This window comes from Ursus americanus, chromosome 23 (genome assembly GCF_024610735.1).
Source record: "Ursus americanus isolate L20-20 chromosome 23, mUrsAme1.1.p, whole genome shotgun sequence".
Classification (NCBI taxonomy): Eukaryota; Metazoa; Chordata; class Mammalia; order Carnivora; family Ursidae; genus Ursus; species Ursus americanus.
In genome coordinates, this window is record NC_142149.1 from 39227890 (window position 1) to 39254817 (window position 26928).

General features: G+C 55.3%; 1 long non-coding RNA gene and 1 other non-coding gene across 9 annotated transcripts; both read right to left on the minus strand.

Moving 5' to 3' along the window:
- Positions 1–396: 396 nt before the first annotated feature.
- LOC123776960 (uncharacterized) lies at positions 397–25902 on the minus strand. Of its 8 annotated transcripts, none has more exons than XR_015721358.1 (4): positions 25821–25902; positions 4125–4296; positions 2733–3015; positions 397–1512 (listed from the first exon to the last, which is right to left on the minus strand). It is a non-coding gene; the product is annotated as an uncharacterized LOC123776960 (long non-coding RNA). The 8 variants fall into 8 exon arrangements; XR_015721355.1 differs by lacking the exon at positions 4125–4296 and adding an exon at positions 3864–4079 and having other exon boundaries at positions 25821–25881; XR_015721354.1 differs by lacking the exons at positions 4125–4296; positions 25821–25902 and adding exons at positions 3864–4079; positions 17180–17593.
- Positions 25766–25837, minus strand: TRNAT-CGU (transfer RNA threonine (anticodon CGU)). The gene has a single exon. It is a non-coding gene; the product is annotated as a tRNA-Thr (tRNA).
- Positions 25903–26928: the final 1026 nt, after the last annotated feature.

The following is a 26928-nucleotide window of genomic DNA, read 5'->3' on the forward strand; positions in this document are numbered from 1 at the left end:
TGGGGTCTAGGCACAACAATGGAAACGTATCCCTACACAAAGACTTGTGTTCAATGTTCAAAACAGCTTTATTTGTGATAGTCACAATCTGGAAACAGCCTAAATGTCCACCATCTGACAGATGGCTGAGCAAACTGGTACCTCCCTACGTGGAAGGCTTCTCAGTAGTGAGGCACAGAACTGCGGAGGCACGTGGCATGGATCTCAAAGACACGCAGAATCAAGCCAGACACAAAGAGTACACACTACATGGTAATATTTGTATGAAATTCTGAAAAAGGCAAAATCAGTCTCTACAACCAAGGCAGGTCAGTGTTATCCCGGAGCTTGAAATAGTCTATATCTCGATGGCAGTGGTAGTGACAGGAGTACACACATGATAAAACGTATGACTCGGGCACTTAAAATGGGTAGGTTTTATTGCATGTAAAGTATACCTCAGAACTGGTTTTTAATGAGACCAAAGGATAATATTGCTTAATAAGACCCATTTTATGACAGAAACCCAACTCAGGATGATTTTAGCAAAAAAGAAATGCATTGGCTCATACATTGGGTTAATCCAGCGGTGTAATTAGCTTCAGGCATGGCTGGATCCAGACAGCATATTTTCTCCATCTCTGAGCTTTTTCCTCTTTGTTGGCTTCGACCTCAAGTAGAGAACAGGATGGCCACCAGCAGCTCCATCAACCTGGCAAATCCCCTGAAAAACAAATGCTTCTTTCCCTGTAGTTGCTGCAGAATCCCCAAGGGGGAGTCTCCATGTCCATCCTGGGATTCATGCCTGCCTCTAAAGCCGGGATGGGGGAGAAGTGATCCTCTGAAGGAGAAGAGGCATCATCAGGAGAAAGGGCCATGAACGCTGGGTAGGAAAGGCTGACAGATGGCCTTTGCATTTCTCCACATCCCAGGGGGGTGATGGTATCACCCATTCCTACCTCCAGCCACCGCTATAGGGGCCAGGCATTAGGAATGGCCCCCAAACTCATTCAAGACTCAAGCGTGCTTTTCTGCGACGTCACAGGCCTGCCTGTTAGATACAAGAGTCAAAACAGAAAGCAAGCACTAATCTCTTCCCCACCAGCCAAGGCAAACATAAGGCCCTTCCTGCCTGTGCCGGGCTGTCTGCACCCAAGGAGGCTGGCGGGGGAGGGAGGAGCTCTGCCACAACTACTCTGGCCCAGGCCCAGAGGGAACGCCTTGGAGTTGGCGTCCGGACTTGCAGGACGAACGTCAAGGAGGGGAAGGAGGCCTCCGTGGGCTCTGGGTCTCGGCGGGCCCGACCCAAGAGGAATGCTGCATCTCAAACCAGAGCCACCATCCCTACAGGGTCTGGCCAGGGCCGGAGGGCCAGAGAGGAAGCGGAAGGAAAGGTCATCTTCGTAGAGATAAGGACGGAAGGCACCATCCAACACAGAGACCGAAACCTCACTTCCTGAGCAGGGCAACTACATGAAGGGGGCATCTTCTCCATGCCAGACACCGCCCAGGGTTCTCTGTTGAAGTGTCCTCCTGGAAGGGGCGAGAACGGGAACAACGACTTCATATTTTTATTCAGAAGCCTTATATTCAGACACGTTTCTACAGGGCACTGTTATGCCCATCGACCAAATGAGGCAACAGACTCAGTAGTGGGGGGCTTTACCCCCCCCTCCACTCCCCAGCTCCAGGAGCTCAAAGCTCTGGCCTCAGTCTGATCGCTCTAGGCGGTGAGTTGAGCTGAGGTTATTTCTGACCCAGGTAAGCCAAGGCAGCTTAGGGCCATCTCCCAACCCAGTCCCCCAAGGAGCATGGGCAAGAAAAGCCCGAGCTGAGGTCCACCAGCCTGCTTCCCACCAAGGTGCTGGCTGAGTCTGCCTGCCTAACCATCCTGTTTTCTGGGAAGCAGGTTAAATGGGTGTCATTGCCAAACGTGTGCAGTCTGCTGCAAACTAGCTGGTGGGGGGCCGGGAGAGAGCCAGACTGAGGAAGAGCGAGCCAAGGCCAACAAGGGAAGGTGTGGCCAAGGCTCGGGCCCTCACTGCCCAAGAAAGCCCGTGGGCCTGGCCCAGAGCTGCTGGGCTCTGGGAAAGTAGTGTTCTCAGCTCCTGGCTCCACCCATCACGTGTGAGGCAGGCTGGCCCTCCCGCTCTGCAGACTGGTCCAGGAACAGCCAACCGCTTCCTGGAGCTCCCAATGCGCCTGCCCATGAGTTCCCCGCACTGGCAGCCTGCCCAGGTGGCCCTCCGGCCAGGCTCCTGGAGGCTTGCTCTGTAGGAAGGAGGGAGGGGCAGGGACAGCCTTCTGGAGACCGAGGCACCCCCAGCAGGGGTCCTTACCCTGAGCGCTGCCAGCTCAGAGCCGGGCCCTGATGAGCAAGCCCCACGCAGGCTGGGCTCCTTCCTAGACACCACTGTCCAGGCAAGGAGCAGGGAACGGGGGGCCTCTGCCACCCCCCAGCTGCGCCACCTAGGCCACACCTCTGTTGTGCTGTGAAAATGGGGTTAAATCTCGCCCTGCCCAGAACTGGGATCCGGAGGCAGCTGTCGGTGCAGGCTGGCCGGGGCACACATCAGCAAGACCCAGGGACAGGGACCCAGCCTCCCTGGAGTGCAGGTACCTTCTCCATGAGACAGTAGCGCCCACCCACTCACCTCCGGATACTAGATGACCCAATGCTTAAGTATTAGTAAGCACCATGATATGCAGGTTAGGACCACATGCTCATTATACGTAATTATTACTGAACACACCGGCCTCGGCAATCAGAGGCTTCGGCTCCAAAGCCCAGCCCTGCCCGCATCCTCGCTGCGTCTTCTGGTGGGTTCTCCGGATCACTTGTGCCTCAGCCTCTCCTATACAACGAGGATCAAAAGAGGACCCTGAGCAACAGAGAGAGCATTGCACGTGAAATTCTGCCAGCTGCCAGTGGTCACATCTCTTCCATCTGATTCTGAAGGTAGAGCCGCGAGAATCTTCCAGATCTAACGTGTGGCCATGGAGCCGGATAGTTCTCTGGCTGCTTCACAGAATCACCTGAGAAACGGAAGACAGATACCAGTCCCTACGTTCCCCACCCCCCCGGCCTTGCTGGGGAAGAGGGACAGGCACTGACATTTGTGTAAGGCTCCCCAGATTCTGCGTGCCACAGGAGTCTAGAAGCAGTGCAGCAGCCCCACTTGGAGATCAATCAGGACAAAGCCTGCAGCTCCAGCCTCCTCATCAATCTCGGTTTAGAAGAGAGACCTAGTGTGGCTCTGGTACCCGCCACTGAGAGCTCAGAGCTTCCTGGCTGCAGGCGATCGGCCCGTCCCACTTGGCAAAAAGAAAAGAGAGACTCTGGCTCCCAAGGGCAGAGGGCCATTGCTCAAATGGGTTATAAGCCTCACGCCTTTTCAAAGCCCCAATCCTGATAACTGGGTGGGGGTGTGTATGCGCATAGGGGAAAAGTGCTGGAAGGATCTATTTCATTAGCTGATGTTATCTTGAGGCATGGGCATTTTTATAAGCCTTTCCATCCTGTATTTTGAAATGCTCTACAGTGGAAGGCGGTTCGTTTACAGCTGGGGGAGAACAGTACTCTATTTTGCATGTATTACCTTTCTTAAAAAAAATATTTTTTTTTTTTTTGCAAGTGTTTTGGTGTAAAGAATGAGGAACACACTCAGGAATAAGGAGGTCTAGGGGGGGATGGAAGGGCTGGGCAAAGGGGCCTCAGGGAGGGACAGCTGAACAGCGGATTTAAAGTTAGCAAACGCTTAGCTATGACCAAGCACCCCATGACCATTGTAGGTGGGGAGAATCTCATTTCGGGAAAGCCCTATCCACCTCTTACCAAGGAGGGATAAACATCACCCCACACCCAACCTCAAGTTAACCTTTACCTTGACGCTGTCCCTTTTCCCAGGGGGAAGAATGCTGACGCTTCTGAGCAAACCCAGTCCTTTAAAAACGGCCTCCGGGAGAGCTGGTGTGGAGGCCCGGCTGGGGTGACCAGAGCCTAAGGAGCAAGGGGCCAGGCTGGCCGGAAGCACGATTATGTGGTCAGGGGCCTGCAAACAGCCATCTTCTCCGGTGACCAGAGCCCGCCGAGTCTGCACCTGGAAACCCAAGAAATATCTAGAGGATTCATTTCCTTTGCTGACCTGTGAGGTCGACGAGCCCTGGGGTGGAGCCCAGGAGCTGAGTCCTGCTTGCTGCCTGCTCACCGCGTATGTCCATGCACGGGCAGGCCCCCTGCTCAGCCTCAGCCGGGGCAGGGTGGGGGGTGGATTCTGTTGCTTTGGGATCTGGGGACAGTCTTGTGAACTGGCATTCCTGGGTTGAGGGGGACAAATAACAATTTTTGGTATTTCTTGGCAATCCCCCAGCAAGCAACCCTAAATCCACTCAAGATAAGACCTTGGTTCAGCCAACGTATCTGTGGGGTGGGCCGGAAAAGGTGGGGGTGGGGGCACCTGCTGAGAAGTGAGGAGCTCCAGGAGGTGAAACGGGGATAGAGAACATCCAGAAAATGCGAGCTCCAGGGGCACAGCAGGGGCATGGTGGGGAGAAGCCCTCTGAATTCACTGGGGAGCGGAGATGTGTTTTTCAAAATGGCCAGGTAACTGGCTCTCAGGGAGTGGGCTGGGCTCCCTCTATTTTCACACACAGTACAAGTTCCTGCCCGGGTGTCTTCGGCCCTCCTGCCGCTAACGAGTTCCAGCTTCTCAGGAGAGCAGAGCATGCCGGCAAGCCCAACACTGCTGCTCTGGGCATACCTGGGCCCAAAGGCGCCCATCCTTGGGCTCCACAAGTGCAGCTGGGCTCCCAGAACCTTCACCGCACACAAATTTGGGAGACCCTGTATTCTGAGTTCCAGGACTACCTCAATTAATCCTCCACCAAAAAAAGAAAAGACAAAAAGGAAAGAAATTGTAAAAAATATATGCAAATCAGTTCACTGGCCCAACAGAACTGTTTTAATAATCCACTCTCGTTTCAAGAGGATGGGGGAGGACATCCCGACTGGACCCCAAGAAGCCCTTCGTGTCCCAGAGAGGCCAGGCGGGCGAGGAGGGCTGGCTTGGCGGCCGCTGCCCGATGCACACTGCAAGAACAATAAGGATTTTTAGGGGCATTATGACTGAGTCAGAAAACACAGCTGCCCCTGAAAGTCCCTCATTTTTCTTGCTGTCCTTGAACACTCTCCAGGTAAGTAAGCAGTCAACCGGCTGGCCCACGGGAGCCGAGGTGGAGATGGCGTCCCCTCACCCAACGGCCCCTGAAGGCTCTGTGGTGGGTAGGGTGGCTGCCGGGTCTCCACGGCGGCACAACTCCCTCCGGTGTTGGGCCTGGCGGGTGGCCGGCCTCACTGCCCCCATAGCACGCCCAGGAATGACCAGCCTTTGCTCCACCCCGAGCCAACTCTAAAGCCAGTGCTTTCTGCCCACAAAGTGCGGTGGACTGGAATGCACAGGAATCCCAAGTGGCCGAGGGCAGTCCCAAGCACCAAGGAATGCGGTAAGACCTGGGAGAAGGGTCATCTGGCCCTTGTCTTCCCCTGTGGGGCGTGGACCCATCTTGTAGAGACCGAGCTCCTGAGAAGCCAAGTGAAAGTCTCAGGCCTGACGTGGCAATGGGCTTGCAGGACAGTCCGCTCCAGACTTCCTGGGAGGCCAGGCTGGGTCTGGGTGGAGAGGAGAAGATGGGGCGGGGGCGCTTGACTCCTAAAGCCCTCTTGAAGGACTGAGAGACAGAAGACTCTAAGAGTCAGAGGGGACCTGAGCTCTGCTTCCACTTCCCTCCAGCTTTGGGCTCGGAGAGCCTGTCTCTAAAATGCGCCCAGTAGCAACTAAGCTCCCACCATCTCTGCCCTTTCAGAGGCAGTAAGAGAATTTCAGCTCTGTTGTAGGAACCAAAGGATCAGCTCTTGAAAAGCCGACAGTCACAGGCCCTGTGTCCCTGGCGGGAGACAAGAGGCAGCAGCGTGTGAGAAACCGCACACCCTGGGGGTCCGTCCAGTCTTCCCCCTGCTCTAGCACTTACTGCCGGCTTCCTCGGAGGGAGCTCTGGAAGAGGCAACAGCGTCAGGTGGGCCTGAGTCGGAACGCAGGTCCCAGACCCCTACAAAAACAGCCTACAATGCGCAAAGACGGCTGGTATCTCCCAGATGGTTTTCAGGTTCGAATCAACCCGGTGACAGGCTCTGCTGGGACGCAGTGGGCAGAAACTGGGGGTGGGCGGAGGGGATAGTCGGAAAGTGGCCAAGGAGAAACGGGAGGGGATGGTGAACTGTCCTCTCGCCCACAGCCTTCTGCCCTGACCAGGATCACGGCCATACGCTCCTCCAGCAACACGCGAGCTGTCCCCCAGACACGAGGACCAAAGCCATCTGAACCATTCGACACCACGACCGCATCGGCCCGCTCAGAAGCCCCAGCCGCAGTCTGCACAACTTCCGTGGGAGCCGGTCCTGCCACCTGGGGTGCCCTGGCTCCGGTAGGGTGGGAGGGAGCGAGAGCGTGAGACCCAGCTCGCGGCTTCGTGGCCACAGGACCTCTGCTGGGCTATCCGACCCCACTGTGCCTCAGCCGGCTCCTCTGCGAGACTGAGACCGGGGCACGACCTGTTTCGGGGGCAGCTGGGAGGATTAAAGTTCATTCCTCTCAAGGCTTAGCACTCTGCCTGGCCCAGAGCAATCCATCGGGGTGAGCTATCCTGACCCACCCCCTGCTGTGTTCTTCTAGACTCAGCTTCCCTCATCTGGGTGACCTTTCTTGACCCCGGCCCCTTCTTTCTCCCTGCTCCCCCCTCTACCCAGCCCACGCTTGTGAAGCTGCTTTACCTGCGCCCCCCACCCCCACCCCGCGCTGTGCAGTCCTGAACCACATATATCCCAATCACATGTAGGGATCACCATGCTGGCTCCAGGGCCCCAGTCTGCATTGCGAACAGGCTCCTTGTGTGACGGGGACACGCAGCTTAAGAGCCACCTCTCTAGGCCGCCACTCACCATGGGGCAGGCAGTATTGGAACCCAGGTGTTCAAGAATGCAGTGGGTGGGAGTGGGGCGCTGGCCCGGGGTCATGGCCAGAGGAGGCCCCCCAGCCGTGCTAGGCGTGTGAAAGTGACCCACTTGGGCATGGCTGACAGTGGTGCTCACCCATTCCCGGTCCTCGGGCCTTCCCTGAGCCTGGCCTGTGCTGATCACACATCGCTGACCGGGGACCTGCACCCCCCTCCCCCTGCTGCGGGGTGAAAGGCCATCGGGCTTCCAAAGGGGCTGCAGAGCGAGGAGGCTCCACTCTGAATGTGGTATCCCTAAAATAGCCAGCAACCCACAAAACCACAGTGGAAGGAAAAGAAAAGCCAACCAGAGTTATCAGCCCTTGTTTGGAATTTGCTTTAGAAAGAAAAGTATGTGCCAGTCCCACCCTGACGAGGGAAGGAAGTGGTCAGGCAGAGGGCAACAGTCCCGAAATGTCTTGGGGGAACCCCTCCTCCAGAGAAGCTACTGAGCACAGACAGCGATGGTGGGGCCTGCGGCAGGGGCTGGCGGGGACAGTCTGGCCTTGGGGCCAGGAGACGCCACGCACGCTTTGAGTCAGGGGCCAAAGTTCCCTGGCAGAGTGAGCTGGGCTGGGCCAGGTGGAGGGATGCTGGTGCTCCCACGTGGGGGGGTGGGCTCTGCAGGCCCTCGTTCCAGCAGCTACCCAGTCAGCCCCACGACAGCTGCTCTGGAGGTGGGAGCCCGAGGGCTCCGCTGGACCGGAGCCTCGGCGGCAGCAGAAAGCCTTCTTACACTCGCTGGCCCATCCGCCCTTGCTGGCTGCTCACAGGCCGGGATGACAAAGCCAGGAGGCCTGAAACTCGTCCATCTGAGTCCCTGGGTTTACGATGACCAATCTCTCTCAGCCAGAAATTCTTTTGCTAGAACACCTCAGCTCCTAAATGCTTACACTCACCCCTTCAGCTGCCCCTCCCTGCCCCCCAAACTCTCCAGCCCTGCCTGGCCCGATGCCAGATTGGCCAGCGTGCCTTGGGGTTGGCTCAGCCCCCCCCCCCCCCCGAAAAACTCATTATCAGTGAGTGGACGTCCAAGGGCCCCTGGGCAAGGCTGGCCCGGGGCCTGAATACATCTGTCCACACAAATGCCCACTGCTGCTAACGAGGCTGGGCCGGGGAGGCAGTGCCCTCCTCTCATCCATGGCTCCAGACCATCTGGAGGAGCCAGAGCCGGGCGTGGGTTCTGCCATCAGAGCCACAACTTGGGGGAGGGAAACAAGCAGACAGCTCAGCTAACAAAGTGTGGGACAGAAGAGTCTACGTGGATCCTTCTCACAGGAGTTGGCCAACTGTGGGCCCATGGGCCAAACCCAGACCACCTCTTGCTTTTATGCCTCAAGTTTTATTACAACACAGGTGTACTCGTTCAGGGACCATCTCAGACTGCTTTCACGCCGGAACAGAAGAGAAGAGTTGCCACAGACAGTAACCCTATTTGGTCCCCTCACAGGGAAACTTCACCGCCAGCTTCTCACGAGTAAGTCACTCAGTACCTGGTGTGCTCCAGACAGAGTACAACAGTGAGCAAAACCTCTGGGCCTTTGTGGGGTTTAAGGCCTGGTTGAGGGAAGGGCTCGGAGGACCATGAGGCCTGCTGCTTGAGTGTGCTGAAGGAGAAACACGCCCCAGAAAAGCTGGGGCTCTACCCACCCCCACCACCGGCCTGGGGCTTAGAGGGGCAATCTCTCCCTGGAGCCCTCGGACCATATGTATTTCAGAACTTTCCAGGGTGTAAAAAGGTCATGAGATGCACATACCACCTGTTTTGTCACAGCCCAGCAGGGCAGCACCCCTAATTAAACACATTCATCTCTCTGCAGTGAAACCCACAGATACACTCCCCGAGAGAAAAAGAGAGACTCTCGCGGTCTCAAGTCAGTGTGGGTCAGGTTTTCCCACGGAATTAGTTATAACAACAAACTTTTGGTTTGCAGTTTTTTGGAGTTCAGAATTTCAGGTAAGGCCCGTGAGCCTGCCCCCGTGAACAGCTAAAAAGGACGAAAGCTGGGTCCCAGCTTCATTCCCTGCTCTTGGCTGGAGGTCCCCACCCCTGCAGACTGCCCCCAGGGCCACCAGCGAGCACACACCAGGCGTGCCGAAAACACGCACTGAATCAACAATCACCAGAACTTTCTCCCCTCAAAGAACAGCCACTAACATTACTGCTGACAGATGTCAAAAAGTAGTATTTAAACCCCACCTTCATCACTCCGCCGTCGGAAGCAGAGAAGCTGACAGAGAGGAGTAATTTTTCCAACTCCATTTACTTGAGATAAGGAAAATGAAACTCTTGTCTGGACACTGCTGCTGCCGGAGGGGCAGGCACACGAGGTGTTTTGCAGGGAGCAGGTGAGGGGGTGGTAGCCAAAAATGAAAACACATGATTTCCCCCCCCCCTTTGGGTACTTGCTCCAAACCTCCTTGTGGCTGAAGTTCCATTTGGAAATCTACAATAATTTATCTCATCACAGGTTCCTAACACCTAATTAGAAAAATGTACTAATTAGGTAATTTGGTTTCAGATGTTCTAATTATATTCCTTTGGAGAAGCAAAAAGCAAAATAACAAACAAACCCCCCCAAACCCACTACGTATTATTTTTATGTATATATAATTTAATAGCGCTTCTTCCAAAGAGACTAAAACATCCAGAAAGTCTAAATTATAAGTTTGAAAAACCAAAAACCTCAAACCTTACAATAGTCATACCGGAAGAATATTTTAATACGCATTATCTATAAACAGTGGAATCATCTACAAAACGCAGTGTTTCTGCAGTAAAGGGTGATAACTGAACAATATTTCAGCAATAACTCCCATCAGCTGTCCTGGAATTAAATGGATTTCCCCCCTTTTCACGCAACAGGGTTTCAGCATTCTGAAATGTCATCCCCTCTGTTTCTTAACAGAGCACTCCTACAAATGACTCCCAGAAATTTCCTCATCGCCTGAGATTTCTAAACCCCCAGTTGGGAAAGAGGTTCTGGGCTCCACTCATGAGCTCTGCCTAACCCAGCTCTGGGCAGATTTCTAGGAGGGATTTTACTCCGCGGTTGGGAAACATGTTTCGCCTGACAAAACATCTGGGGTAAGAAGGTGAGAGGGGATGCTGGCGCGCAAGAGGGTCTGCACGCTAGAGCGCGCCTTGGGCAGGGCATCGCTCCCTAAGCCCGACGCCTGGAGGGGCGTGGCCAGCGCCCGCGGGCGGGGCCAGGCCAATCCTCCCAACCAACCACAGCTGCCCGCGACCTCCAGGACTATATTTAGTCAGGGCTCACTGCCCTTCAGGGGAGGGGCTTGGAGAGGCCGCGCACTGCCACCTGTGTGCACCCGCGTCCGCAGCCCGGCCACCGCGGTGCAGACGTGCTGGGACACCACGACTCCTGGTGGAGAGGACACAGGCATCCTCTCTGGCATTTCCTCCAGCCCTCAGCAGGGCACGTGCTGTCCATCTGACAAATAACGTTTGCCCGACAAGGAGGGACCATGCCGGGCACGCATGGCCTGGGCACAGGCGGGGCTGCCGAGAGCACCAGGGGCCGGCACTGACACGGGCCACTCAAGTTAGTTTCACTTTCTGGTTTTCATCCTGGGCCACCTCTCACCCTGATGCAAGAAAATATCCTTTGAATGCCGAGAGAAAAATCCTCAAGAATGTTCCTTGTCATTTTCCTTTTTTTCTGAGGACACGGTTTTCCTCTGAAGACCCGGTAACAGGCTTTGGTGAAAACCCCAACTGCGTAACTTCGGTCCCCGGGGCTGTTCAGCTCTAATATGATTACACATCTAAATGCAATAAACGGGGCAAAGTGGTATTATTTTTCTGGGAAAAACCAACATCATAAAAGGGTCTTTATTGAATCAAGGGCCCGAGAACTGTTCTCTTGCCTAATTATGGCTCCCCAGTGAACTAGGCTGGGTTTCCAGGCAGGAGTCCTCACAACTCCCCAGCCCAAAGGGCAACGGGTTATTTGTCACGACTTGTCTAATTACAACAAAATCCACCGAAAGGACGAAAGGGAGGAGGCCAAGGTAGGTTGGCAGCAGCCCCTTCCCCCACTCAGGCGCTGGAGGCAGGGGGAGCTGCTTCTCCAACCTACTTCTATTATAAGGAGCAGCCCCCCTGCTCCATCCCGACCCCTCACATTCAAGTCAGGATCCTGGACCCTGCCCCTTTCCACTGTCACTGCTTAAGTGGTTTTCCAGCATCCAGTGCTGCCCCTCTCTATCCTCAGCTACACAGAAAAGGCCCATTGTCGAAATGGGATATTTTAGCCAGATGGTTTAACATTCAGTGATTTGGACAAGGTTAGTGTGCGTCCAGACCTGAGTGACAATGAACACTTGCTATCACCAGACACAGAAGGAAAGGCAGAGGCAGGGGGAGAGGGAGACTCAGGCCAGGGGAGAGTGAATCCTCCCCACATGGACTGGCCGGGAGCAAGTGGTCTGGTTGACTTTTTTCACATATACAGTGGTCTGGCCAGGCAAGTTGGAGACTAATATTTTGCTCATATGCCGGTCCTGCTTCCAAGTATCTGTTTAATCGCCCTCCAATTTCCAAGAGCAGAGACACATTTTCTTTTTTCACGTTTTTAAGCTCACCAGAGCAAGCTCTGCGGGAAAAGATTCAAGAGAATGTTATCTCAACTCTGCTCCTAACCTGTCCCTTCACATAGGCTGGAACACAGGGATTGCATGACCCCACCCCTGGTGGAGTCAGTGACATCCACCCCCCCAGCCAGGGTATACCTAGCATGTCTCCCTGAAGAAGGAACAACTCGCTTTTCTGCTCCCCACCCCCTAGCAAGGACTTGCTTTTCTCCCAATATTTTCTCCCCAGATATTAAGCCAGCAAACAGCTTGCCAGGCTTAGGTCGTCTTTCCTTGACCTCACTGGGGTTTCTTCACTGGCCCCACAGGCCCTGGGAGGAACTATGGCGTCACTTGAGAACAGCAACATGTACTCCTCTCCCACCGTGCACCCCCCAGCCTTTTACACACGTATTCTCATTTGATCCTCTGATCAGAACAGGCGTGCATCATCACAGACAGGAGAACTGAGTCCCAAGAAGGCATGTCACTGGTCCAAGGTCACTCAGCTAGTTCACGGGAGAGCCTAGTTTCCAACTGCAAAGCCTATGCCCTTTCACCAACGCCTGCCATCAGCAGGAAAGGATTTTGTCTTCCACCAATCTCCCAGAAAGCCAGGTGCCATCAGCAGATCATCAGCAATGCCACTTCCTTGCGTTTAGGAAGAGTGGGGGACGTCTACCTTGCAAAGGACACGGAGAGAGAGAACTGAAGACCAGAATGAAAGCCTCAGTCACCAAGAAGGAGAAGCTAGTTTTTCCCTTGAACCCCACACCCCCCCGCCCAGGGCAGAAATCCAGTGAGAGGAAATGAGTTTCATGAGAATGAACCACAAAGTCTTCACAGACTGATCCAAATTTCCCAGCTGCACATCCCTGAGTCCCTTCCCCACCCGTCCCAACCACAGCCCCAGGTTCCAACCTGGTGCCCTCCTCTGTGCCTCCTGGCCCGGAATCGCGGAAGCAAGTTAAGGCTACCAGGGGAGTACGCTGTATTCAGTCCAATTCCCCCACTGGACAGAGAAGGGGGCTCTCAGGCCCAGAGTGGCAGAGCAGAGATTAAGATCAGGAGATGGTTTCCACATAGCACCTCCCTCCCCAGTTCTCCTGGACAGCAAACACAAGGGGTCTGGCTACAGGGCGATTTCAAAATTCCCCAGATTTCAAAATTCCCCAGACCGTGCCAAAGGGAGGGAGGGAGGGAGGGAGCTGCCAGTGGGTGAGAGGTCACCTGCTCTGGGGCCGTCTGTGAGCCGAGCCCACGGCAGGGAAGACTCTGAAGCACTGAAAAGATTCTGGTCTCTCTCAATCACTGGTTTGAAATTCAAAATCAAAACATCACCGAGCCACAAAAAAAAATCAAGTGTAAGGAAGTCCAACGAAATTCTGATTTTTATTTCCCGTGTTGATTACCCTGCAGTGTATTTTGCAATATCAACTTATTTCCGTCCACCCCCACCACCCCCACTTTGATTCTGTACCCTGCTTCACTGGTCCCACTAGAGTCCATTTCGCGTGCCCAGTGGGTCAATGAGCGAGCAAGCCAAAAGCAGCTGTGGCAATTCACCCTTCCTGGGGCTCCTTCGCGAAATGTGCTCAGTGTCAGAACCAGAGTCTTTGGGCCTTTCAGGCTAGAGGAACTGCAGGGCAGGTGTTCGAGGTGGCCACATAGGCGCATCCAGGGTACTTTGAGACGCTGTGCTGGCTAATCGAGCCCCACCCACCTCCTGCTCATGCCTGCTGGCCCCGAACCTGGGAAGTCCTACTGCACCCAGCCGTGAGATGCTGGGGAAGCCTCCCCCCAGTCTGAGCCTCAGCCTCAGCCGCAAGAGGATACCCTTCAGCAGCTCTCAGAGCTGGAGGACAAATCCCAGCGGGCAGCCAGCGACCATGCCTGTCTTGCAGCTGTAACCCCAGCCCGGCCCCATCTCCCCTACACGTGGTTGGTAGACAAGAAAGCCTGAGGCGGGGGGGGGGGGGGGGTAGGTTCCCAGGCCTGATCCCCACCTTAGAGGATTGCAAAGCGCCCGGAGGGTTAAGTAACTTGCCCAAGGCTATACATGAGACAGCAAGAGAGACAACCTGCCAACCCACCAGACCCACCAGCCTGAGGTCTCAATCACTCTGCACCCTTCTCAACTGACACGTATACACACGCAGATTCCAAATAAGAGAGCCGAGGAGACCAGCACCAGTTAAAGGTCCGCTGGTGCGTGCCAGGCACTGAACCTCCAATTTTCCTATAAGCCTCACCACAACATGATGATGTAGGTATCAAACTTTCATTCACAAGGGAAGGAATGGTCACGGAGAAGTTACCAGTCCAAGGCCACTCCGCTGGCAAGTGGCAGTTAGGACTACCAACTCAAGCCTGTCTGGACCCAAGGTCTGTCTTCATGGCCCTCACACCAGGCTGCTTCCAGAAAAACCATTCATGGAACCCAAGCTGACCCCTTGCTTCTGAGACAACTTTTTCACCAACGTGTCACGGATTAGGAGCGCTGTTCTTTCGTGCGGAAGAACTGAACCAGGCCAGTTACTGTCGTGCTCAGAAAGCCCCGGATTAGCCTGGCAGCAAAATCCACCTGGTGCGGGAGTGAGGGCCACACAAAGCACAAAGCAGGGGACAGAACCCTGCTCTTCGCCGGGGGTTCAGAAAGCTCAGCTTTTGGGCAAAGCCGCCCAAAGGAGACCTGGGGAAACAGCTCAGAGGCCATTCACAGGGACGGCCACCAGGGAAACCCTAGAGGTATTTCTAAGTATCAGAACTTCCAGAGCTGCTGGGACACTGCAGAGATGAGAGGGCTGGCTTCGCCCAACACTTCCTTTGCCGATCCGACCCTGCTGCACAAAAATGTATCTTTAATCTTTCATAGGTTGGGATTTGATTTTCCTTTAAAAAAAAAAAAAGAGAGAGAGGAGCTACAAGGGCGAGGTTAATTATTCACCAGGCTACAATCTACTTAAGAGTTGAGGGAATACAAGTTTCCTCCCAGGAGGCAGGACCAGGAGTCCAGCTGGATTTTAAGTCTTCCGTGGGTCTCCCTGGGGGTCTGGCTGAAACCCTTCCCTCCCACCAGCTTTCCACGTTGCATTTAGCTGCTTCCAGAAGACCACTCCGGGGCACACAAGTCTGTCCGTATCAGCCACTTTCCCTATGGAGCCAAGAGGTACCCGGCTAACAGGGATGGACTTGGGGGGGGGGGGGGTGGCAGCTGTTTCAGGAAACTATGAGAATTCAAAAGGGACAGAAAAATCAAAAGGCTCTCAACCAAAGCCCAATTCCTAAATACAACGGCTTAAAGCAAAGCACAAATCAGCTGCTGGAGGCCAGGCCAGCCCACTGTGGAGCTGATTCAGTCACGCTTTGCAAAGGAAAAGTCCCAAGAAGGAAAAACGTAATCACTCACTTCCCCCAAAGCAATGAAGCACTAAAGCATTTCCTAAAAATCCCTAAAACCCAGGTCAGCCCCAGCTATGCCGGAGAGAAAACTGCCAGCCACCTGAACCAGGCCAGGGAGGCCGGGGACACTGCCGGCTCCTTATGCTTTATGCCCAGGATTTAGATCCTGATCCCCGTGTCTGTCCCCTCCAGGGTGGGTGCAAATCAGCCAACTCGGGTCTGCTTTTCCACATCCCATCACTCCAGCCCAGTTCTGCGACCACATAACATTCTGGAGATTTCTACTTCATTTAGTTTCAGATACTCATCCCCAGGGCCGGGAAAGGCATGGGTTCAAACGTAGAACTTTGTTTTCCCAACTTGGTTCAGTACTCTGAAAAAGAGACCGTTTTTCTTAAATAGGGCAAGGCCTCCCGTTGAAGCTCCCACCAACCTGCTCCTAGACTGTTTTGCCTCAAAACTGAGAATTTGTTAAGATACTTGTGCATTTCGGTACATGACCAAACTTTTTCCCTCACTGTGGCGTTTGCGCTTACACTCACTACGCCATGCAGGACAAAGCCCACACTTGAAAACACGCAGGCCAAATGTAGTGGGAGGCTGTGCCCACTCCTGGACTCAGAGGCCCAACCTCGCCTCAGTGACCCCACACCCCAGGGGGCTCCCTCCACATACCTGACCCCCTCTGCTCGGGCCCCCACATGGCCACCAAAACAGGGGCAGAGGCTACCCTGGGTCCCTGCAAAGCCGACTCTATACTAAGCCCACAGAAGCCTGTGGAAAAACCTTCCAGATGGGGTCTTTGCACAACGTGCAGAAAGGTGGGCAAACCTGGCTGGACTGCTTTCTCCCTCACCCTCCTCCTGCTTCTAGAAAACTCTCCAGTTTTCCAAAGCCGGGTGGAAGGGGGCCCAAGGTGCCCTGTTTTGTCAGCTTGCCCTTCACACAGTTCAGGTCACCTCACCGCGTGTTCCCAAATGTTTTCCCAAGGCCCGGGCGGCCAAGATAGCCAAAACACAATATAAACAGAAATAAACAAAAAGTTCCGACACCCAGCAAACTCAAGGTTTCCGGGGCTGGTGGACTTTCTTCTTTTGGGGGGGTAGACTAAGTGCGCAGAGGGTTTAGGAAGGGAACCTCAGCGTAAAACTTGAGGACTCGGGCGGTCAACATTACGTTGCATAGATCAGGGAACAAAAGACACTCCCACAAAGACGCATCTTTGAAGAAACGGTGGTGGAAGGGAGGGGCAGGGGCTTCCCCCTCCACGGAGGCTAAACCTCCACATCCCGTCCCATCTCCCCAGGAATAACTCCCGAAATCGGGTGATCTTCCCCACTTCCAAGCCCAAGGTAGCCGCTCTGGAAAGCGCACCAGGGCAAGCCCTGGTGGGTTACTGGGCGTGGGCAGCTGGGGAGCGGGAGGCTCTCTCCCCCCAGCTCCACGTCTGCCCTGGCGGGAATCGGCTCCACCCGGAGAACGCGGACCTGACACCGACTGCACACAGTGACCGACTTAAAGTTCTGAGCACGTTCCCACTGTTCCTGCGAAACACAGGGATCCCTCGAATCTGCCCAGAGTCCGCGCCGAGCGCCCCTTGCCACCCCCTCTCCAGTGCGGTCCCGGTACGCTCCCGCCTGGGCGCTGAGCTCCTGCCGTGCCGGCCTGGAGCTTGGGAGAAGCCGCCGGTCCTGGGGGCCGAGGACTGGGACTTTGTAGGCCAGTTGAATCGACACCCTCATCTCGCCCGCAAAGACCCAGCCCTCAGCTCCCCCGCGTCACCGAGTTCGGGGTGCGGGCGCGTCCCCGACGGGCTTCCTTGGGCTGGATCCCGCCGCCCGCTTTCCAAGGCGCTCTGCTCGGCCGAGGCTCTGGGTTTCCCCCAAGCGGCGTCCGCCAAAGAAGGCACCCGCCCCGCCCGACCTAGGCCCGCGGGCTCCGAAACCAGCCCCCGAAGGGTTACACGACGTTCGGTGCCGCGGCTTCCAGGCCACCGCGGCGCAGGCCGAGGGACAGTGCAGCGCGTGGGGGAGGTGCGGGGACCCAGCCTCCCCCGGCCTCGCAGCCCCAGCCGACAGCGCTAGAGTTACACGCCGAGAAACTTCGCCACGATCCCACGCCGCGCCCGCGAGGCCCAGCTCCGCGCCGCCTCGGTTACCTGCGCTCAGATCCGCGGGGCGCAGGGCCGGGGCTCGGCCCTAGCCGAGCCGCGGGCGGGGCGCCTCCCACCGCAGGCCGCGCCCTCCCGCACCGCCGAGCCCGCGTCGCCGCCGCCGGAGGTCGGGCAAGTAGCTGCGAGCCGGGCCCTGCGCCCCGACGTCCCGGGTGCCCGGCGCGCGCCAGGCCGGGGGCCGGGGGCCTCGCTCAACCTGCCCGGACCTGGGGGCCGCCACCGCCCCCTCCCCAAGGAGCGCGAGCCCGGCGCTGCGGGGAGAGGAGCGCGGCGGCGAGACCCCTCGAAAGTTGGGGGAGTTCCGCTCGCTCGCGCGGCCCTAGCTAGCTCCACGTGCTGGTGACACATCAGGAAGGCTGCGCGCCCCGCGGCTCCCGGCGGGCGGACGCGGCCAGCGCCCGCCCGCACCGCCTCCCGGAGCCGAGCGGACGGCGCCCCGCCCCGGCCCGCCCTCCGCCCGCCCCCCGGCGGCACCGCCCCCGGCCGCGGCGCCCGCTCCAGGCTGCGGCACCGCGGGAAGACACCCGGGCCATGGAGGGGGGCGGGGAGTGGCCGGGCGCCCCTCTCCCGGCCTGCCCGAGCCGCCCCGGGGGTCGAGGCCGGACGCGAACGGCCCGACTCGACAGTTTCGAGTGCCTTCCTCCCAGTCACGCAGCCCTTCCCGCCCCCGAGCTCCAGTAATTTTCCCTTTTCCTCCTCTGACCGGTCCGAGCTGCTGCCGGCGCGTCCTCCCGCGAAGGCCGGCGCGGAGAGCCCCCTGCCGGCCACTCTGTTCCTAGGCCGTGTCCCCGCCCGGGTGGAGCTCTCCTGCGGCCGGCCTCAACCTCCCCGTTTGGAACCTGGAGCCGGCCAGGGGCTTCTTGCGGCCTTTGGTGGCCAACCAACGAGAAAATAAATGAAAGCGCCAAGCACGGTAACCAGCAGCGTGCTTTGTGGAGATGTTAATTTTGTGTTTTCTGCCCGTCCCCCCCCTCCGCCCGCCCCAGCCCCAGTTGCCTGCAGACCACCTTTTTTACTGGCTGTGCTTTCTGAAAACCTGAGCTCTTAACAGAGACCGTGGAGAGGAAGGGTGGTGGAGAAAAGCTGAGAGGCCCAGAGAGAGCTTTCCCAAGATTGGAGAGGGGTCAGAAGTCAGTGGAATCCCCTTCGTGGGGACCTGCTGACCCACTCTGGAGACGCCAGGACGTCGAGGAGTAATTGCGTGTCTCATTGAGAGCCGTCTGGGGCATCCATGGGCCTCTGCCAAGATGCCCATCCTCAAGATGGCCAGGATTCCAGGGAACATGGAGAAGGAGTCAGAGGGAGTGCTGGAGAAGCCCAAATCACCACTGAGATTGAGTCCCCCCTGCTTCTCTTCAGATGGAGCCTTGGAGTCTGATTTAAAGAAAATCATGAGACATACCTGTCTGCGGCCTGATATAGATATTGGCCATGTGTCTGTCTTCTCTTTCCTGGCCTCACCAACCCAAAACCTGCCTTAAAACCTCACTGCGGTGGAAGTTGAGTGCTTTACCTGCTCAACTGGCCAGCTCCCCCAACACGGGAGATTCCAGGGCTGGACGGACAGATGTGCGGGAGCAGGTGCTGCCAGGAGGGGTGGAGGGCAGATGGCGGCCAGGCCCAGGCAGAGGCGCCCAGTGCTGGGGTAGGGTGAGCCGCTGGCCCCAAGCATCTGTAATCCCCATTTTGTGGGAGCCTAGGATTAGAAGGGAAGAAAGAGGAAGATGCCCTGACATTGCTGGTGATGCTGCTCGTGCTAGAGGGGGCCTGGGGTTCACGCTCTGCTTTTTCTTCCCCTTTTATTGCTCTCTCTAAATCTAACAAACCCCTTGGATCTCGGAGCCTGGAGGAGCCGGTGCCCTGGGGGGATGAAAGGGCACAGATGTAATGGGTTTACCCCAGCGCTGATCCCAGAGAAGCCTGCAGAAGATTAAGATTTGCTCCCTGAGCTTGAAATCTCCCTGCTACCCCCTGACCACATCAAAGCGCATGGCCGTGGGGGGCACCTAATCCCATCAATGGAATCAAAGCTGGACTAGAAAGGAGATTCTGCAGAGCTGGGAGTTGGCGCAGCTCACAAGACCAAGTTAGATGCTGGGCCCTGGCCTCGTCCACTGGGGGTGACATCCCCCAAAAAGATCCCGAGCCAGTCCACAAGCAGACAGGGGCTGTCCTTGAGGGGGCCACGGTGGGAGGGTCAACCCAAGGACTGGGGAAGCTGGGCGGTGGGCTGGGGCTGGTCTGCATCTCACAGTTCCTCCAAGCTGTACTTGGAGCAAGGGCTTTCACCGCAACGCACCGGTGGCCCCAAGCCCGGCGCTCGTGTGTGTGAGACGGTTTCAGGTTGAAAAAAAAAAAATGTGATGTGTATTTTTCAATGTCAGTGTCATGAATATTGTTGTCACAACAAAGCAGAAGATGGTTAAAGTGAACCAGCTCACAGCCAAGTATTCAGTCTAGACTCTTACAAGTGGTATCTGATACGGCCCAAACAGGGACAGCGGCATGCAAGTTAGTAAGTTAGAAAAACATCGCTTCCAGCCATCTTTACAGAAACACTGTCTATAGGCAGCGCCTTTCAAACTTCCAGTCATGCCCCGTGGTAGGAAATATCTATACCTACGTATGTATATAAAATGTCTCATGAAACAATTCTTACGCACTTGAAACAATTTTGTTATCCTTTTCTGTTCCACTTAAAAAAATTCTGCTCGCAAGCTGTTAAAATTTCTTTCACAATCCACTCATGGTTACCTCCTGCAATTTGAAAAATACTGCCTTCGAGAATGTGCCAAGATGAGAGAGCTCTCAGTGAGAAATTTCTAGGTGCCGAGACCCTGTGCTCCTCCTTACGTTCTCACACTGACACTCAGATGGGTATTATTATTGCCCATATTTTGCAGGTGAGATTACTTGTCAGGGTCACTACAGTAAGTACAGGCCTGAGACCAGCCCCTCTCCGCCCAATTCCTGCCTGGTCTGGCGCACTTTCCATCAGCTGCTCTGGGGAAACAGCTCAGAAAAGTCCAGCATCGGAGGCCATTCACACCACCTTTGCTCTTCTCCCAGTGTAGTCAGCCTCTCCAAGTCTGTTCGGTGTTTCCGCCCTTTTTGCACCCCCCCCCCCAAACGACTCCTAGGAGTCAGGCTCTTTAGCAAGCCAGCCTCAGAGCCCTTGAGGGGCGTGGGGAGGGGAGGGCGTGATGTGACGTGGACAATCTTAAGGTCCCGGACTCTGACAGACTCCTGCGCTCGATCTCTGTGGCTGGGCGGGATTAAACTGCCTTGCGGGCAAAATCCTGTAGAGCTGGAGACACAGCCCTTGTTCTCTCCCTCCTTCCCCATTCTAGATTCTTCCCAAGGTCTTCCTTAGCTGCCCTATTTTAAACCGCAGGCCCCTTCCCCATCACATGTTATCCCCCAACCTAGCTTTTTTCCCTTCCCATAGCCCTTTTCCCTCTAATGTGCCACATATTTTGCTCATTTGAGTATATATTCTGTCTCCCTGCTGATCTTTGCCTCCAACTTCCAGAATGTAAGCTCCACAGGGCTAGGAATTTCTGTCTCTTTCATACATTACTGTGTCCCAGTGCCGGGCACGTTATGCACACTCAGTAAATATTTGCCGAATGCCTTTCAGTCCTGCCTACACTGCCCTGAGAACCCGGCTTTGCTATTATTGGATGGGCTTGACTGCCCCAAACCCTCCCCAGGGGCCCCCTAGGGCCGAGCCACACAGAGTCACTCCACCCAACACTTACTGATTTCCCCAGTTTCCTCTCAAAGGGTGACGACATCCCCCAGGGGCAGGAGGGCCAACATTGACCGAGGCCTCCAATGCCCAAACCAGGCAAGGTATTTACTATCCACCTCATGTTGCAGTACTGATTCTCTGCTGAGAACACGAACACATGAACACTGGCCGGGTCCCCAGCAACACATAAAGCACTGTGACGTGGCAGGACCGGGGGAAAAACCCCAATTTACTGATACAGAAACTGGGCTAGCAGAGAGGAAATGATTTACCCAAGGTCACTCTGTGCTGCGTTCTTTCCGCTCAGCGTCCTCCTCTGGACCATCCAGCCTATCAGATGCGACGTCCACAGTCCGGACAGCGCTGGCTTCTTTCCGGCTTCCTGCCATCAGTCAGAAAGAGCTCCGACACAAGGCACGGCCTATTTCGTTCAGGTGGCAATCTCCACGCATTTTGTTTTCCAGCCCAGAGGGCTCGGCCAGAGGGGAGAGACCCAGAGCTCAGGAGAAAGACAGGCTGGGCATCAAATCCTTACTGCTGAGAAGCCACCCTGGGGATCACTGGGCCTGTCAACATCTGGGGTCTGTTTCAGTTCCTTGTGCCTGTGCCACCCTCGATCAGTTATTCTCTGCCCCTGGGCCTCTGTGTCATCGCTAACAGAACTGGAGTGGGATTTTTTCTGGGGTTTCTCCCAGCTTGCCTATTCCTTAACTTTTTTCTTTTTTTTTTAATGTTGTTGACTTTCATTCATTCAGCCAACATATAAAGAGCCCCTTTATCTAGGTCACTTGAGAAGACACAACGCTTGCCCACGAACAGCAGCAGAAGGGGAGATTCCCCAGAAAGGAGTCAATTCTTTCCAGGTGTAATAATAGGGCAGCAACGCCAAAGCAGTGCTTCAAGCTGGATTCGGTTTTCCCACGTGACCGGGTAGGGCAGAGGCAGGTGGTCGGACCCTCTGCTTGGGTTATACCTTCTGAACGTGACCCGAGGAGTGAAGCGGAGAGGGTGGGAAGTCGGGTTATGCAAGGAGCCCTACTGGCCCAGAGTCCCAGCCATCCCCCCGCCCCCCGCCCCGGGCTCTCTGAAAGGCTTTCAAAGCTAAGTGCCTAGACAATGTTAGAGCCCTTGGTCCGGAAGAGCTAGTAGTCGGTCTCCCGGGGATTCCAGCCATTGGCAGGGTGGGTTGGTGTCCTTCTTCTGCCTCTACAGCCTGAGTAGTCCGGTCAAGCCTCTGATTTTGTCCCTATGTGCTTTTCCTATTGATGGGGGTGAATATTAGTGCAGTACCGGCTTGGCTCACAGGCTGGCAAAGAGACAGGCCATCTCCTGGGTACAGGTCAGGTAATAACGGAGATGACGTTTCCAAACGGATTTGTGCTCATTCTGTCGAAGAGCCTAATCTGTCTTATAAAGGTAGAGCTTTCTGGATGACCTCGAACAGATCACTGCCCTCTCTCTACCTGCTTCTGTGGCTATGAAATTAGAGGAGTGGATGTCATTTTCATTCCTAGCAGTCTGTGATTCCACATCGGTAACCTCTGTCTCCAAGAGTGGGGCTGGACAAGTGTTTGCTTATAAATACTCCGGTTTTGTTTCTTAATTTGCAATTTCATTTTATGTGCAAGGTTGGAGGGGCCACAAGGGAAAGAAAAGTACCTACCCCTGCCTGGTTAGCTTCAGCCTAAATCATGGTATGGGAGTGTCAAAGGTGACTGAACGAGGACAGAAATCCCCACGATCTTGCAGTGCTCTGGCAAACTCCTATTCATCCTCCAGAGCCCAGCCACAACAGCACCCTTCAGGGAAGACTTCCCCAACTCTCCAAATAGGGACCTCTCTTATGCCGGGCTCCATCTCTGTCCCAGGTGCTAAAAACCAAGATAGGAGTGAGGCACTGGACCAGCCCTAAGGGGCCTCCCAGCCATGGTGCGAGATATACAGAGAGGTCCCAGACAAGCAGCTGAGTCACTTATTACCTGGGAGAATCAGAGGGGTCTCAGAAGAGGTGATACCTGAGTCTCGCCAAAGAGCTGGAACCTGACTCTGATCCAGTGTCTGGATGTCGCTGCTCATTTGCAGGACACACCAAGGACGGAGGGGCGTGTTTAACGGCACCAAAAGTTTGCAGTTAGCAAAGTCCAGACTATGGGAAACCCTTCAAGTCAAACAGGCCAGCTTCCTCCTCTGATACATTTTAAGGAAACGAAAGGGAAGATAATACTAGTGATTGAAAAGCAAAAAGAGCTTAAGAGATACATCAATTTTAAAGATGAACAAAGTTAAACTATAGGGTATAAAGAGGCACAACTAGGTGATAGGTAAAAATGCAAGGAAGTGAATTCTATACAAGCGGGGAGTATGGTGACTTCTGGCTGTGGGGGCTGTGATTGAGGGAGGGCACAAAAAAGAGGTTTCTGGGGTGCCTGGCAACATTCTCTGACCTGAGCGGTATTCTTCTTATAATTCATTAAGACATTGACCTGACGTGTGTGGCTTTCGAATCTGTGCTTTATTGTGCAGCAAAAGATGTAAAAATATCTCTCTCTAGGCTAGAATATTGGATTCAAACTGACAGCAGAAGGCAAAATAGATACACTTGCCAAATTCTGCTGTTAAGTTAAATAATATTCACGTACAGGGAGGAAGAGGCCTGACCTAAAGTAGTGTATATTTTTAAAAATATCCTGGAGGTTTTAACTGCCCACAAATGGCCGTCTGCCTGCATGCCTCTCAACGTGGAGAGAGCCAGAGGCCCTGTGTTCTGTTCTAGACCCTGGGGGGAGGATATAGGAGGAGGTCTGAGCAAGGGGAAACTGGCAGGCAATGAAACTGTCTCTGGACTAGTCTCTTCTGTGCTGCTTGTCACAATTAAAGAAGGGGACAGACAGACTAAAGTGTGTCAAGAACGGAGGCCTTTGTGGCTCTCGTCCTGCCCATCGGGGGGGACTGACTGTAACTCTCTGGATGGGGGAGCCAGAGTCAGCTAGATCTCCTCATGAGGTCATGATGACCAGCCCCACTGGGAAAGGGACTACTATTTCCCACCACGTTGGCAGCCATGAGAAAGATGGGTGGGACAGCCTTGAGGTCCCCTTGCTTCTGCAAGGTCTGGGCTCTGAGGCAGAAACCGTATTTCAGGCCACGAGGTATTTCGGAAACATCTCTTTCAAATTTCCAATTTTGCAACAAAGGAAGTTGAAGTATAGGGTATATCAGTGATTTAATAGAGGTCATGCCATAAACTCAACATAGGTATCTCTTTCTGCCTCGGCCCTCACGCTTTAAGCCAATGACTTACCCGCAGCCCACAGAGGTGGGTGTAGATACCCGTGGGCCTTCAAGGTAACCACAAGACCTCTGCTCCCATGCTCACCCTGGTACTTGGATCGGCCCCTCCTTCACTTCCATCTCCCCTCACCCACCTTAACCTGGGATCCGTACTTGACTCTTGCCTCTGTCCCTTTACCTTTAGGGGCCCATGTTTCTTCCAACATCTGTATGTTGATTTCTTCTGAACCTTGACCCTCTTTTATTGATTTCGGCTTGGTTCATCGCCCGCACCTGCAAGGGTGAAATTCTCCACTCCAGTGACTACAGAAAACCCAATGTCTAATCTTGGAGTTTCTTCTCATTACAAATCCAATTTAAGGGATAAGATTCAAGGCAATATCCAGTAATTTGGGACCTTTCCTCTTCCTATTTCTGAATATCTGGGATCTGTCTCAATTTGCATTTACTAACAATTCCATGATAACACTGAGTCCCTAGCTCAGCATTCCTTTCAAAAGCCAAGAGCATTTCTTCCACTTATTGGCATCTTAGGGAAAAGATCACTATATTTCCCTGCTCCCTGAGCCCTGCATCCCGTCTTCTGATAACTCTAGACATTACCTCAGAGGCTCTGCTGACATTCAATCCACCTGAACCTCCCCATGGTCAACTGTGTTGTGGGGCCTCTGAAAAGGTAATGTGATTTGGGGTCACATTCATAGAAGTATGGGATGCAGAATGAGGGAGGCGAAGTTCCAGTCATGAAACTATCTCTGGAGTAGTATTTTCAGTGCTGAGGATCACAATTAAAGAAGGGTTCAGACGGAGTAGAGTGATTCGGGAATGAGAGGTCTCAACATCACGTCATATTAAATTGGGCTGTTTATCCTAGAGATGACTAGGGGAATGTCATAACCGGCTAGGGGCCAGGTTGAGAGGATCACACGGGCAGGCACCAGACTCAAACGGTCAGTTCACAAGGGCTGGGAAAGGACTAAGCGCCCACCCGTTGAGCGATGTGTTCGCTTCCTAAACAAGAAAGCAGGAGGTAAGCACCGGTGGATACCTCACCTTTCATGGAACACACAGAAGCCAGAAAACACTGCTCCAGAAATTCCAACGTCCTTTCTGGAAAGTTCTCCCACCCTTAAGACACGCAAACCCAGAGACACCGGAGCGCCCCTCCCCCGCTGGCGACATCACTGCCTAGCGTGGGCCCTCCCCTGGGGCCTCGGTGTCCCCACCGCTATCACAGGGATCCCAGAAGCGTCTCGGCCGGCGTCGTGCGGCGGGGCAAGAGGGCTGCGCGGGGCGGGGGCACGAAACGCGGGTCCTGACAGCGAAGCGCGGCGTGGAGGGGACCGAGCGCTGCGGCGAGCCACCGCGCTCTGGCCCGGCCTGCGCTCCTGACTGCGCAGCCTGGGGGAGGGGAAGGCCCGAGGACGGCCGAACTGAAGCTGGAAAAGTAAAAAATGCCTCGCAGTTAAGGGACGGCGCACGTGAGGACCACGGAGCCCCACAGCCAAGCCCCAACCTCAAGCCCCAGGCACGGACGGGGTTCGAACCCGCGATCTTCGGTTTACGAGACCGACGCCTTACCACTTGGCCACCGCGCCTGACAGCCGAGCGAGCAGTGGAAGCTCTCAGTGGAGGGTAGGCGGCGCAGGCGCGGGAAGGGCGGCGCCCCGCCTCCGGCCCCGCCCCCGCCCGCCCCTCCAGACCCGCCTTCCGAGACCCGCTCTGCCCGACGCCCGGGCGGGTTCAGGGCGGGCCCAGGGCCGAGGCTAGGCGCCCGCTTCCTGCCGGAGGCTGGACCCGAACTCGCGGCACGCCGGCCCGGCCCCGCCCTCCTCCCGGGTCCCCGGGAGAACGGGGCAGAGGCCCGCCGGGGATTCGCTAAGGGCGGCTGCGACGGCGGGGCCGGGAGCCCAGACGGAGAAGAACCACGACCGGCGCCTGCCACACGGCCGCGCGCCGCCGTGTGACCTTGGCCGGGTCTTTTCCGTGCGGTCTGCAGGTTACGCGGGCAGCGGCGGGGGTTCGGGCCGAGCCCACCGGGAGTCGAGGGGGCAAGAAGGGCGGTGCAGGCATGGACGGGACTGGCCTTGGAGAAACGTGCAGGGAGCCGGGAGGGAGGAGGGCCAGGCTCCCGGGGCGAGGGGAGAGGACCTTCCCTCGCTGACTCCGCAGGAGCGGCGGCCTGCGCGAGGAAAACCTCCTCGGCCTGTTCACGCTCCGCCCTTGCCCTTCCACCCCTGGCACGGGAGACTCCGCGTAAGTATCTGTTTAGACGAGATGGCCTTGCCCCGGAGGAACCGACGGGGGCGCACCAGGAGATGCCCCCAGGGATATTCGTGGCGACAGTGCTCATGGGAGTGAACGGGAGGCCACCTGGACGGAGGAAGCTGATTGTGCCATGGAACAGTGGGTCACTTATTAAAAGGAATGACCTAGATTCAAAGGAATGATGGTCAGCGTAGGTAGTGCGCAGAAGCACATACGATTTTTAAAAAAGCAGGATATAGGACAATACTAACCATTTATTAAAGGGAAAGACGTACAAAGTAGGTAAGAGTAAAATATAAAGGAGACTGGCTGGGGATAGGGGACAAAAGGAACTTTGTTGGTGATGTTTGGTTTCTGTTCTATGAAAAGCCAAGAAGCTGAAATGGTGGGAATATGGGTGCTTATTATGATACTGTATACT